Source organism: Phasianus colchicus, chromosome 4 (genome assembly GCF_987193195.1).
Source record: "Phasianus colchicus chromosome 4, bPhaCol1.hap1.1, whole genome shotgun sequence".
NCBI lineage: Eukaryota > Metazoa > Chordata > Aves > Galliformes > Phasianidae > Phasianus > Phasianus colchicus.
The window spans coordinates 60,314,141-60,327,448 of NC_143439.1; the positions used below are offsets into that span (position 1 = coordinate 60,314,141).

Genomic DNA, 13,308 nt, shown 5'->3' on the forward strand with positions numbered 1-13,308 from the left:
GAGCCATCAGTCTATGTTACAGATGCTGGAAGGAGGACAGGCATAGATTTTGAATAGTTTAATAGAATGCCTCACTTTCAGCATCTCTTAGAAAAGAAGATACTTCTTGTGACATTCAGTTTTTTCACTGTTTCCAGTGAGATGCAGAGAATTTTGAATGCTTCCCTGGGCATACAATGCCAATGAAGAGTTATAAGACCAGCTCTCATCCTCCTCACCTTCCTCTGCTAGGTAGATCATGTACATATACACCTTTTGATCTACAGACCGTTGTCTGACAGTGGCATCCTGATGCTTTAAGTGCCCAGATACCCTTGTTGTTGAAAAGAATTTCCTGCACTGCTATGTTCGACGAGGGCTGCTCCAAAGAGTATTGCCTCTTATTTCACTATGTTGTCCCACAAAATCAGAGGAAGATGTTAGTGGTATGGCAATAGAGGTTGAACCTTCCTGCCAATGTTTTCTTACATTTTATTGCTGTGGGACAGATGGCAGCAGAGGGGCAGTCTGACAAAATGGTGTCTGATATAGAAGTGTTATGAAACAAAGGTGTGTTATTGAATTCCTCCATGCAGATAAAATGGTACTCTTTGACATTCATCAGTGCTTGCTGACTGTTTATAGAGACCAAACAGTGGATGTGAGCGCAGTGAGGTGGTGGGTTCATTTCAGCAGAGAGAATATTGATGTTCAATATAAACCATGTTCTGGATGGCCACGTGCAGCCATGTGACACAATGTGACAGAGTGTCTTGATCAGCTCACCAGTAGGAATAGGCAAATTAGAATCAGGGAACTGGGTTCAATGATTTGGAAATAATGGTGACAGCATTGAAATATCACAAAGTTTGCACCAGGTGGGTCCCACTGATGCTCACATAGGAACAGAAAGAACGCTGCATGTTGTGTCAGGCCAGAGAAGAAATCAACTTTTATCTTGCAACACAACACTTGCAGGCCTCATACCAGTTTGAAGATTGTGGACCACATTGCCAGTCTTGGCTGGGCTGTTCTACCACGCACACGTTATAGTTTGGATTTGGTGCCTTATGACTTCCTTCTCTTTGGGCTAATGAAAGATAGAAAGACTGAACAGTCAACATCTTCCTAGCAACAACATCATCATAGCAGCAGTGAAAAACAGTAAGTCACTTCCGTATGTGCAGATTTTTACAAGTATGGCACGCAGGCTCTTGTTCATTGCTTGTGAAAATGCATAGCTAATGGTGGTTACTACCACTACAGAACAAGAGTGTTCTGTAGCTGAGAATTTGCATTATCAGATAGTGTTTTCGTGTTCTGTGTATCTGGTGTAGTTTCCATGGAAATATGGAAATAAATAGGAGGCACTACTTTTGGAGTGGCCTATGTAATTTAGAAAAAGAAAATACAGCAGAGCAGACCGCTCAGGGAAAAATGATGAATACTATTGTATGGAACAGATTTCTTAAGTCTCTAGTGACTTTAAGCTAATTTCCTGACCTTTTTCCATCTGTGTTTGTCAATTAACCTAGACAAAAAAAAAAACAAACCAACCAAGCAAACAGAACCATATACAACTGGTATAGAAAACAAACTTTTTTCTTAATTCTGAAAATTTTTCATCTCATACTGTGAAGAATCAAGGCTATGTAGTGTTCTTTTCATAAAAATCAGCCAGGGGAAGCTTTGATCTACTAATTCAAAGTATTATTCTAGTTAAGAAAATATAACTATACTAATATTAATCATCTCTTTCTCTCTCCATAGATTTTTTTATATGTACATTAGTTGCGTTAAAATAGATCTGGTGTATATAGTAGAGAACTCTAGAACAGATCACCAATATTCACTATTTTCATCTAACATCTATAAATAAAATTACTTGAGATTCTATTTCTGTGGTTATACAGAATTGGTTTGAGTACAATTAATAGCACCAAATGTTTCATGCATTACCTTCTGCTGCACTGAACAGTTTTATCCTCTGCTGTTCACTGTTTGTGCTCTACAGCTAATAATTTATGCTGCTAAAGTTAGAAATTATGTTATTTCCATTAATACCATTTAGCTACACACCCTCTAGATCAAATGAATCTTTTTATTCATTCCTGTCGTGTGGTGATATAACGTAAGTCTTTATAAATTAAATTGTGGCTGAGAGAGTCTACTGACCTGCTGTTAATGCTTGCCCCCAGCCATAAATCTGGGAACTATGTTTGTTCTGAAGCCCTCCTGTCCTCAGCCACCCTGGTGCCAGCTGACATAGAGCCATGGAGTGGAGATGAGGTGGATTTGCTTTGTTTTGTGACTGTATCAAAGCTTACTTTAATTTTTTTTTCATGTTTCAGACAAAGGCCCCAATTTTCTTATTCATATTTACTGTTTTCAGCAATGCTTGGGTCTATCGACTTTGAAGTAATTGCTTGTGGTGTGTAAATAAGCATACTTATATCAGGCTGGAACTATCTCTACATTATCACTGGAAGGATTCCCCAGAGGTAAGTGGTACAGTGATAAGAGAATAAGTAATGAGCTCCAGATCAAAAACTGCCACAGTTAGATGGCCATTGTATGTACAGCAGCCAACCGTCTTATTCAGTCTCAATATCAAAACAACCAATTTCATCACAAAATATTTATCTGAAAACCTCTAGATAAAGATATTTGAATTGCACTGACATTTTGCAGGTTCTTTATGAATTAAATATAGCTGCTAGTATGAAGTCTTTTTTTCCTACTCTCTCTATCCACCTTGAGAGAAACAGTCACAAAAAAAAAAAAAAAAAAAGTCAAAATAGAAATATTATATTAAATATTAACTTCAACTACTAATTTAGGTTATTGCTTTAACTCTACTCTACTATGATCATGTTGAACACATTCAAATTTGACAAACGTTTTACCTTGAACATGTAGGTAAAAAGCCTCTGGGAGTCCCACAAGAGCTTTTACTCCAAAATGGCAGACAAAGTGAAGTGATTCTTATGAAATAAACTGATTCATACAGAGAAATATTAAGAATTCTAGCTATAAAAAAAGCCAGATACTTTTCAGTTCCAAATCACATCAAAATCAAAACTGTAAAGAAAGATTCAGGTCACTTCTGGAATCTCAGATTTGAACTGCTAAATTTTCACTGAACTGTTAGATTTTCATTGCTAAAATGGACTTCATTTGTGTTTAGAAATACAGTTTAGTTTTCAAAAATTATGATACCTACGAGTGAGATGCAACTCAATTTCTCACTTAAATAGGGAAATTCATTTCATTGCAGATGAGAGGTGACAACAGGTGGTCTAAAGGACGCAGTTAATGGAGATCATTGTCTTAAAAGCTATTGGAATCCGGCTGGTATGACAGGCATCTAGATTCTGCAGGACTTTTCCTTTTTCCAGTCCTCACACTATGTTCAGTTACTGCTACCTGCAGTTCTATCCCATTACCGTAAAACACTTGTATCCGAAAATGGCACTGTGCAGCAGGAACAGGGAGGGGTGGTGGCCTCATCAACACAGGTGCAACCTCCTGACACCAAACTAGATGAGCAGTGAAGGTAAGTAATGGAAAGTAGGGTCCAAAAGTCCAAATGGTAGATTAGGTGCATAACCAAGCATGGACATAACTGCAGCCTAGCTCAGGAGAAGCACAGCTTAGCAAAGACAGGATGGGTCCCAAACAGATTCCTTAGACTTCTGTTACGTGCAGTTGGTTTCACAGTGGCTGGATCCAGACACCAGCTGCAATGGGTCTCCTGAACCAATGTCAAGGTGGTGGAGGGAGAGAGGCAGGTGAAGATGATAATGGACTGGTAGTCTTAAATGGTGTTCTCAGAGCTCCAAGTCATATAAGACACTTTTAAAGTTGATTATTGCAAGAGCCATGAAATACAAGTTCCTGGAAATCTTCAGAAATTGTTCTGTAAATTCTTGTTATTTTGACTATTTTCAAATCCCAAAAGATAAATTAGACCTGGATAGCCACATCTGGCAGGTTTTATGATTTCTTTTGAAAGACTTTTTCCCTGGAGGAAGCATCTCTGCTACCAAACTAATGAGCAGTAACTTTACAGTGGTAACCAAATATCAAGTCTACTGCTCCGTCCACAATTCAGAACACTTTTGTTATGAGCTAGGCCTGGCATTATTATTTTTTTTTTTTTTGACACCCATGGGTTTTGTTTGGGCTTAAAAACACTAAATAGGAGAATTCTAACTGAAACATGAATCTTTCTCACCCTTTAGTGTCCTTATTTGCTGCCAGGGTTCTATTTGTAATTGTGGTTTAGGAAAAAAAAAAAAAAGGTAATTTTTTGGAGATCCAGTTTTGGAGACAGAAAGGGACCTCAATTTAGAAGAAAAAGAGGACAGTAACTCATAGTTTGTCTAGACATTTGGATAAAATCTTATTCACATGATTTCTTATCCTCCCACTAACACAGCACCAAAACTCATTTTCTGAAATCCTATCAGAAAGAAGAGTAGTCTTAGAGTCACCACACAAAGAAGTCTAAAGCAAAGGGATTTCTTACCCCTCTTCCCCTGGATTATAGAGGCCTCCATGTGGATAAAATTGACTGATGCCTCAGAGAGGATTTTGTTGATAATTTTGTTTAAATAGTTGTCCTTCACCTGAAGATGATTGGTGAATTTTATCAAAAACTGTTTGGTCCACTGAAATTTGACATTTTATTCCCATAGCATCTTCCCTCCCTTCCAGTTCAGTTATTAATGAGGTTATCTTCATTATAACTCTGTGGGAGGAGAATGTTCCCACTTTCTAGTTGAAAAAAGGTGCTTAATATTCTGTGTTTTCTGATCTCCTGGGGAAATTTATTATTGTTAAAGAGGAACATAGGCTTTCTGTATTATAGCAATATATTTTGTTAAGAAGTACATTTTCTGTTGGACATACTTGTCAACCTATTTCTTCTAGCAATAGATTACAGAGATTCTTTTTGCCATCTTAGTCGTAAGCAGGCAATATCATCAGTCAGAAACCCTCTTTTCTTGTCGAAAGGGAGTAATGTATCATTACTTATGAAAACTCTTAAAGATATTTTGTACTTGAACAGGTTATGAAATTTCACTCCTTAGTTCTAATGTCAACTTAACCCTTTGAAACAACTATGAACAGCATGGAGACTCATAAAGTCTTATCAACTACTCACTGACAGTGACATGTTCTACTGCATTTATTCAGTAGTTCCTTGGTGATCTTTGATGTTTCGAGCATTTATACTAAGTTAACCACTTTTCTGAGTTAAAGCTCTGTCCTGTAGCAAAACAGAATTGCTTTCATCGCAACTTTATTAAAACGTTCGCTGTTCTTAAAAAATTAAATTTACTTGCTTCTGAATTTATAATAGTAAAATTTTATAGATTACTGTTTTATTGTAAAACACCTGGATGAATGACTAGAATTATATCAGAATTTCCAATTACTTTTCACTAAAGAACCTAGTCTATGCAAAGGCAACCTTTCTAGACTAGGAAAAAAAGGTTACCCAAATGCAAATAGAAATGAAGATACAGCAAAAGTAATTGCAAAGTCTTCCATTATGGTAAACTAGCTTATAGTTATCCTGAAGATTTGACACTGCCTAACTAAATCCTAATTATTTTGATCTGGCAACGAGGGCCAAGCTATGGGATTAAGTTGCAATTGATGGCCACTATTACTGAACACGCTAACCCTAATAATCTAATAATATCAGTTCTTCATGTCACATAGATCCAGTGCCAGCCTACCTGGAGAGATAAGCATTTTCAGATGGCCAGTTACAATGAATTCTGTGCACAAGATTTGAGCACCCCTGTTACACAAATGTATAACTGTTCTCAGCTACCACCAAAACTTCTGTGGGCTCAAGCTGGTGCAGTTAAACGGATTCATTGATATGTACCAATTATGGCTATGTAGCAATGGTAAAAATTTTCACATTTCAGTCCATTCTGAGAAATATCTGGCTTCTTATTTTATTTTTCATAGCACTGACTTATACCTCAGTACATAAAGTCCCTATCAGTCCCTAAGCCTAGGCCTTTCACAACAATCTGTGGTTTTTTACTAGCTATAGAAAAACAGATTTTGGCAATGCAATGCAAATTCTTTTCACTTTTTTGTTTAACTTAAAAGTGAAAGCCCCTGAATTTGAAGTCCACATTAATCTTTATGGACTAGTCATCATGAAGTCAGTGAGCAATTGAGAAATTCTGCTTCAAAATAGTGTTGCAAAGGGTTATGCTAACCTGATCCACAAGATCAAGGCCTTCTAAGTCGGTGGCCCATCAGCACTCAATCTCTTGCTCTCAGTTTGTGGTACCAAATTACTGTTTTCAGACCAATTTGCTCTGATCAATACTCCTCCACTCCATGGGCATGGAAGTAGCATTAGAAGAATGTCTTGTCTGTTGTTCACCTACAACGTCTTGACTGCACAGATCTCTCTCAGTCTGTCTCAGCGAAGTCCCACTGGTCTTCACTATTTTATAGTACTATCCTTTTCTGAACTAGTTGATGCCTTTGTTCACTATTTTGGACACCCCCCTTCTTCCTCCTCCCCCTCCCTCCCCCCCCCCAAAAAAAAGAAATATATGATATTCTGTGCTAATTTTTGCTGGTCACATCATCAATGGTGAAGTTAAACAGATGGTCATTTTTTCCTATTTTATACTGCACTGCCTATGAGAACATGCTATCAGCTTGGGCTAGAGGGTATAGCTGACTTTTTGCAAAAACAACACATATTTGATGTCCTTCTCTTTTCTGCCTATCACCTCCATTCAACATTTTGTTTGTTTACTTAATAAGAAATAATTTCAAATTCATTATATTAAATGAGTAATTCTGCCTTCAAATAAAAGCAGCTGTACTATGTTAGACTGTTATTATGTTTAGACTATGTTAATTCAAATCTTTCTGGTATAGTATGTGATGTTATTATTTCTATTTTTTTTTAGAAGGAAGTCTCGTTGTCTTCCTTGCCATCTGAGGCAAAACACCTGCTTAGAAGAATGACTTAAAACTGTCTTACCTTTATTGCCTTTGATTGCTTATGTCTGAGGAGAAAATAGAAGAATGATAGCCAGCATATTTAATGGGATAAGTGTACGAGCTCTACTTCAGTATTAAAACAACAACAACAAAACTGTAAAAGTATAACATACAAAAATTGAGTTTTACAGACTGGAAGTGATGGTTATATGATAAGATATCGACAAAAATGATCCACTTAGACCATCTCAGTTTCACTTTCTCCATTGAAAAAAGAAAAAAAAAATTATTGCTGGCTCTTTACAGTGTCTTCTATAGGTCACTATCCCTGTACTGAATGACACTGCCCTGCACTGGATCAGAGATTCCTTGGCTTATGCAGTATTATTTGTACTACCATAAGCTGACAAGCTGATTTTTTTTGTTGTTGTTCTTTTTTTCTAATGAATAAATTGTTTTCCACTGAACAGAGTGAGCAGGATTCTGGTTGCATTCAAACTGCTCAGATTTGGCACCTTTCTCGGTTACCTGAACAGTGAAGTTGCTTGCAGACTTCCCTTGTACGCTTTTGGGACATACTATCTGCTTTCATAAGGTTTCCTGTAGTAGTAAGTGCTATAAGTTCCCTATGAAGGTAACTATCTCAATCTTCTGTCTTTGAAACTACTTTTTAAAGGGAAATTTACTTTAACGCAATATCAAAATGTTGTTAATTTCCTGTACAAAAAAAATAAGTTTTGAATTGAGAAAACAAAGCTGTTTTTATAACTTGGAATGAAATTCAAATTTACCTTTTCAGAATGATTTCATTTTGTGTTGCCCCTATGTGAACAGTGTGTGTTATGCAAGTGGTAAGAGTTTACCTCACTGATGGAAGATGTAGTCCAGTCAGAGATCTATTATAGATGATCAGACATGGTCATCATCACAAGGAATAGCTCTTAGTCCTCATCTACCATTAAAGAAATGACCGTGGATCTATTATGAAGTCTGAAATTGAAATTTTTCAGTATCATAGAAACATCTCATTTAGATAGAGGGAGGTGAAATACGTATTTCCTTTCGTAAGATGGACGGCATTTTGAATTTCTTTGTCTAGAGTTGTAGCAGGGTGGAAGTTAACTGTTGTGAACTGCTTCTGATATTTTAGAATGCAAAAACTGTATCAGTTTAAAATGAAAATTTTATTTCAATTCATAACATAAAGTTACTTTCAAAATGATCATGACTATTCTGCTACATTAGAAGTAATGCTTTTTTTCTGAGAGTAGACTAACGTTCAAGTATCAGAGTTTCCCAAGAGATAAGAACTACCTTTTCTATATGTTTGGTTTGCAAAACATGATCAGACTGAAATGTGCCTCTAAATTCAAAGTAAAGTTAGCTGAATTATGAATTACATTTTTCTGACATTCAGGTGCAATCTCATTGCAAGTAAATTCTGGCTAATTATAAAAAATGATTAATGTAATAATTAGTAGCAGCTTATATTGAGACTAAAACACTAAGTCTGAAGAATTGAGCCATTGTAATGCAATTTAAATGCAAAGCCCCTAAACACAATGATAGAAAATGCCGTGCTTCATCATTAATGAGATAAAATCAGCTCTGAAAATACTTTTCTCTTGTCCTTCAGTTATGTAACTCTTTCTAATTATTGTGCTCCAAAGTCAATTAATTCATAGGGATGGCTCATTCCACTCATAAGCCTAATGAATCTATACAGGTTTTAGATTCTTTGCTCACCTCAAAGATGCAGCTGCCTTTTCCTTTTCTGTCAACAAAAATTCATTTCTTATTTAATTCAATACTTAATTTAAACTATCTTTCTTCACCAGGGCATTTGTCATCAACAAATCATGATGGAATGCAGCTCTTTATGACTACCCTAACCAACTCATGCTCCTTAATCTAATTTCTAAGCACTCTTCATGTTTCTTCTGTCTATATCCATTCAAGCTGGTGACTCCATAATGAATACTGAATGTATATGACAGTATCTACTTGGTTATTAATCTTGTATGTTTCTGTGTGGAAATAGTAGAGCGATCTTAATAATGTTTGAAGGCTGCTGAGACCTACTGAGGTCCTGTTAGCACAGAATTGTGGGTCACTCTGGGAAAGGCTGGAGAGTCTGAACAGGAGGCACATGTAAAGAAGACTGCAGAACAGGTTTGGAATCCTAAAAGCACTGCTCTCCACTGAATCTAAAGCAGTAAACCATACAGGCCAAATCTAGAGAAAAAATCTGGTTTAGTTGTTACTCTCTTTTTCTGATTCATCCAGAAGCAGGAAGCATTAAATTTCTCTGAAACAGAACCACAACATCCAAGACTTAAAAATCAATTTCCTTGGGCTGATGGCTGTATCACATTTTCATGGTTTTGTTTTTTATTGAGATCAGTTGAGAGTAAATCTAGAAATGCAATTTGTGTTACAAATACATCTTTACTCTTCACTTTCTAATGTCTTAAGAGTCATGTTTGGGTTTTAGCTGCTACCACAGAAACCAGATAAATCAGTGGCTATCAGCTAGCAAAAGAGAATGGCTTAGCTCTCAAGGTTTATTAAATTTTTAATTTTTTAATTGTTTGTTTGTTTCATTTTAATTGAAGAGCTGCTCATTTCTTTTCTATGATGCAAAGAATGCGTATATCTGTGCTTTGACAAATTTCAATTGGATATTTTCTCCTGTAGATGCAAAGTTGTTCCAGATAATGTTTAGTGTCTTTGGAGGAATCACATACACGTGCTATAAATTTTCCTCAGCTGCAGGAAGAATAGCAGATGTCAGCTCTCTATGTAGAACCAACTTGATATACATATTGCCTCTCAGGCAAGACTTAATTTACACTTGAACAAATGCTGGGTGACACTAGAATGTTTTACATTTGTAAAACTGCAGTTGAAAGGGTAAAAATATTGTGTTCTTATATGGTATCATTACCATCATTCAAGATTTTTTTAGTTCAGTATTAAGCTGCTGGAAAATGCTCTACATTGGGCTAATTTGTGGATAAAGTTTTGAACAGAGACTTGAAGCTGTGCAATAGAATTTGCTTAAGATTTGAGTGCGACTTAAGTGAAATAAACTAAACTCTTTAATTCAGATGAATATATATCTCATTACTGAAATTATCAAGCAGCAGTCACTCTAATATTATGAAACAGGCATTGTAAACGCTGATCTAATTTCTCCTTTAGTTAATCAAATACTTCTGTTTTATTCCATAGTCCTCAGTTTTTAATTTATGGTGACTTTTTCTTTTTGGTGGGAGAAGGAGGAGTGAGAACATAATACATCTTGTTTTTTTCCAAATTGATGAAAACCACTAGAACTGAAATGGAAATTCCTCACTTTGTTTTTAATACAACTTCATTTTGTGAATTTGCCTTTGTGGAATATTAATTGAAGACAACATAAATTAATTTTGGTTTCTGAAAAATGTCCATACTCTAAAAATTCAAGTTCAGAGTTGTAGGTATGGTATGGTAGTGAAATTAAAGAAGTTCTCACAAAGGTAGCAAATTGTTCTTTTCTTCTTCAGTAAATGATGCCAAACTATTTTTAAAAGAGTAATAATAATATTAGTTACTGAAGAAAATGTCCTTCTGTAACCACACCATTATCTCAGCTGGGTTTTGTGCTAGAAAAATGTCATTAGCTGTAACACCAGGCTCCACAAGAGAGTTAGATATATCATGTTTTAAAGGACAAGAATACCATATTTGTGATATCTTTGCACAGAAGAAAAGACAGCGTGTGATCTTGACGATATTTTGAACACTGAAGATGCTAGAGGTCATAGTGAGCTGTAATTCTTCTCAGAATAAGTGGTGAACCTATGGCGTTGAATTTTCACTGGAAGGGAGAAAAAGTACACACACAATGTTAAAAAAGAAAAAAAAAAAAAAAAAAAAAAAAGTGTGATGAATAAAATGAGCCAGAAATTCTGACAGTTGGAGATTAAAACCTCTTGAAGAGAATGACTGGTCTAGCAATAATGAACTTAGCTTGACCATTCGTCTGTGAACTTGTGGTGCTAACAGGACTTCTACATGGCTGATCTGCTGTTGATGGGACTGAGACATAAAACATCTTTTCCTCAGCTGAACTTGACAGCTGAACTTGGTCTCAATTGCAAACTTTTCTCTTTTGTTATCCTTTCCTAACATCCCAAGAGAAGAACACGCCCAGTTTTTGAATATATATTATGCATATGTTTGAATGATCAAAAGAGATCAAGTTGTCTCAGCTTAGAGAATTAACACTTTTCAGAAAAATGCAGTGTCTACAACTGTGGTTCACTTGAAATACAGACTTTTGTATTTACATGCTTGCACAGTCTTTAAAATGATCTTTCTTTTCTCTTGTAAAAAAAATTACAATAATCGTACCTTGATTTCAGGTAAGACTGACAGAAAAGTGAACTACAAATAGAAAATACTATTGTTTCTTAATGAAGAACTGAAAGTTTAACATCCAACTTTTTAATAGTTCTAAATAGAAAAATTAAGAAAATTTTATCAATCATTGTGGTTATGTTTCTTATTCACTTATTTGACTTACCAATAATCCATGTTAAATCTCATGGCTTAACACCTCATTTAATCATTTCTGTCTTAGGAAAGTTCAATTTACAACCAACTCCAATAACAAAATAAGTTGTCCTAATTGCTCAGAGCAATAAACACTGCTGGAGAACAAAGAACACATAAATAGAGTAGAAGTTGTATGCACAATAAAAATGGCTAAAAATAAATGCTTAATTTTGGTTTTACATAAAATGAGTTCCAAAATGAAAATGGATAAATGAAATAATTCATCAAATTGATACATTTCAAAACCAGCCAGGTTTCAGCACAATTATATAGTCAAGTCCCAGTGAAATGTGACTTGAATTAAATTCAGACAATTACAGACTGCATCAACAGTTTTCTGGTTGTGCTTGGGAGCTGGCCTCACCTGGATGCCTGCAAGGTAAAGAATAAAGTCAAAATAAGTTTTCATTAATGAAAGTATTTGTTAAAGCTGGTTAAAGCAAACAGAAAACAACAGAAGGTTTTAAAGGAAGGAAGTGACAGAGAATGCCAGAATGCTGGAGGAATAAGTTGATGAATTTTACTTATCAAAGAAACGAATTAGATTAACAGATTTATTTGAATATTCTTAATTCTGTGTTGAATTCCTACTGAAACTTCTTGATCGATTTAAAGATCCCAGTCATGAAGCTCTCAACTTCTTTATTTTGGGGCATATGCCTGGAAGGGATAAGTTATAGGAAAAAGTTATGTTGATGTGTCTCTGTGTAAGGCATTTTCCTAAACTGACCATCTTGCTTATCACGCCAGTATTGACCAGCAGGAACTACTAGGCAGTCTTCCACTGGTAAAAACTGTGGGCAGAGAAAAAAAGCACAAGTCTTTGATAGAGAATCTTGTCAATTCCAGATGCCTAAATAACCCTAACTTGTGATTCAGCACAAAACTTGCTTTCCAGCAATAGCAACTTGTTAATCTATGCAAAGTTATGCATTTTCATTTTAGTATCCATATCCTTAAACGACTATATTCACAATTACCATCTTTGTTTGCTCAAGATGAGCGTCTGCTGCTTTCAGATCTGTTAGATCTGGATTTGATTTGGTCTCCAGTAATTACCAAGAAGATGGTTGCTATAGCTGCACTAATGAAAGGGGCAATCATCTTCCCTTGAACACAGTGTAAGCAAGCACAAATAAAAAAAAAAAATCACATAGAATCACAGAATTGCAGGGGTTGGAAGGGAGCTGGAGGGATGGACATTAGTAGTATAAATGAAATATCACTGCAACAGTGAAAATAAGATCTTAGCCTCTTTCAGTCTCTTAATATATATCAACCTGCCAACACTCTACTCACCATTTAGCTTGAGCCAATACAAGTTTTTGATAGATATTTAAAGTATTATTTGTTTTATAGGATTATCTTCTTCATAATTTGAGTCATATTTTTTAGTACTCCTTGACATTGCCATAATTTTCAGTGACAGTCTGTTTCCATAGTTGTTCTAATTACTGTTATGGCAGTAACAGGCACATAGTTGAAGGTATTGAAGCCAAGAACACAGGAAAGTTTTAATTTAAATTAAATTAAAAAAAAAAATCCAATTAAGTTTCAGTTAACCTTGTCAACTCCAACTCATTGAATTTAGATTTAAGTGCAATTTTCTTAAACAAACTTATTCTGAATCAGTGAAATAGTCTTACAATATAGCATTATGTAGCAGATGTGTACCAATATTAGTATTAAGGTGGAAAATTTCATAGGGGCTGATCCTACTAAAGTCACCAT

The 13,308-nt window shown here is 35.4% G+C and overlaps 1 protein-coding gene across 1 annotated transcript in view; it reads left to right on the forward strand.

Moving 5' to 3' along the window:
• The window catches only part of STK32B (serine/threonine kinase 32B), a 146,401-nt gene that overhangs the window by 14,131 nt on the left and 118,962 nt on the right, over positions 1–13,308 (forward strand). The window lies entirely within an intron of this gene.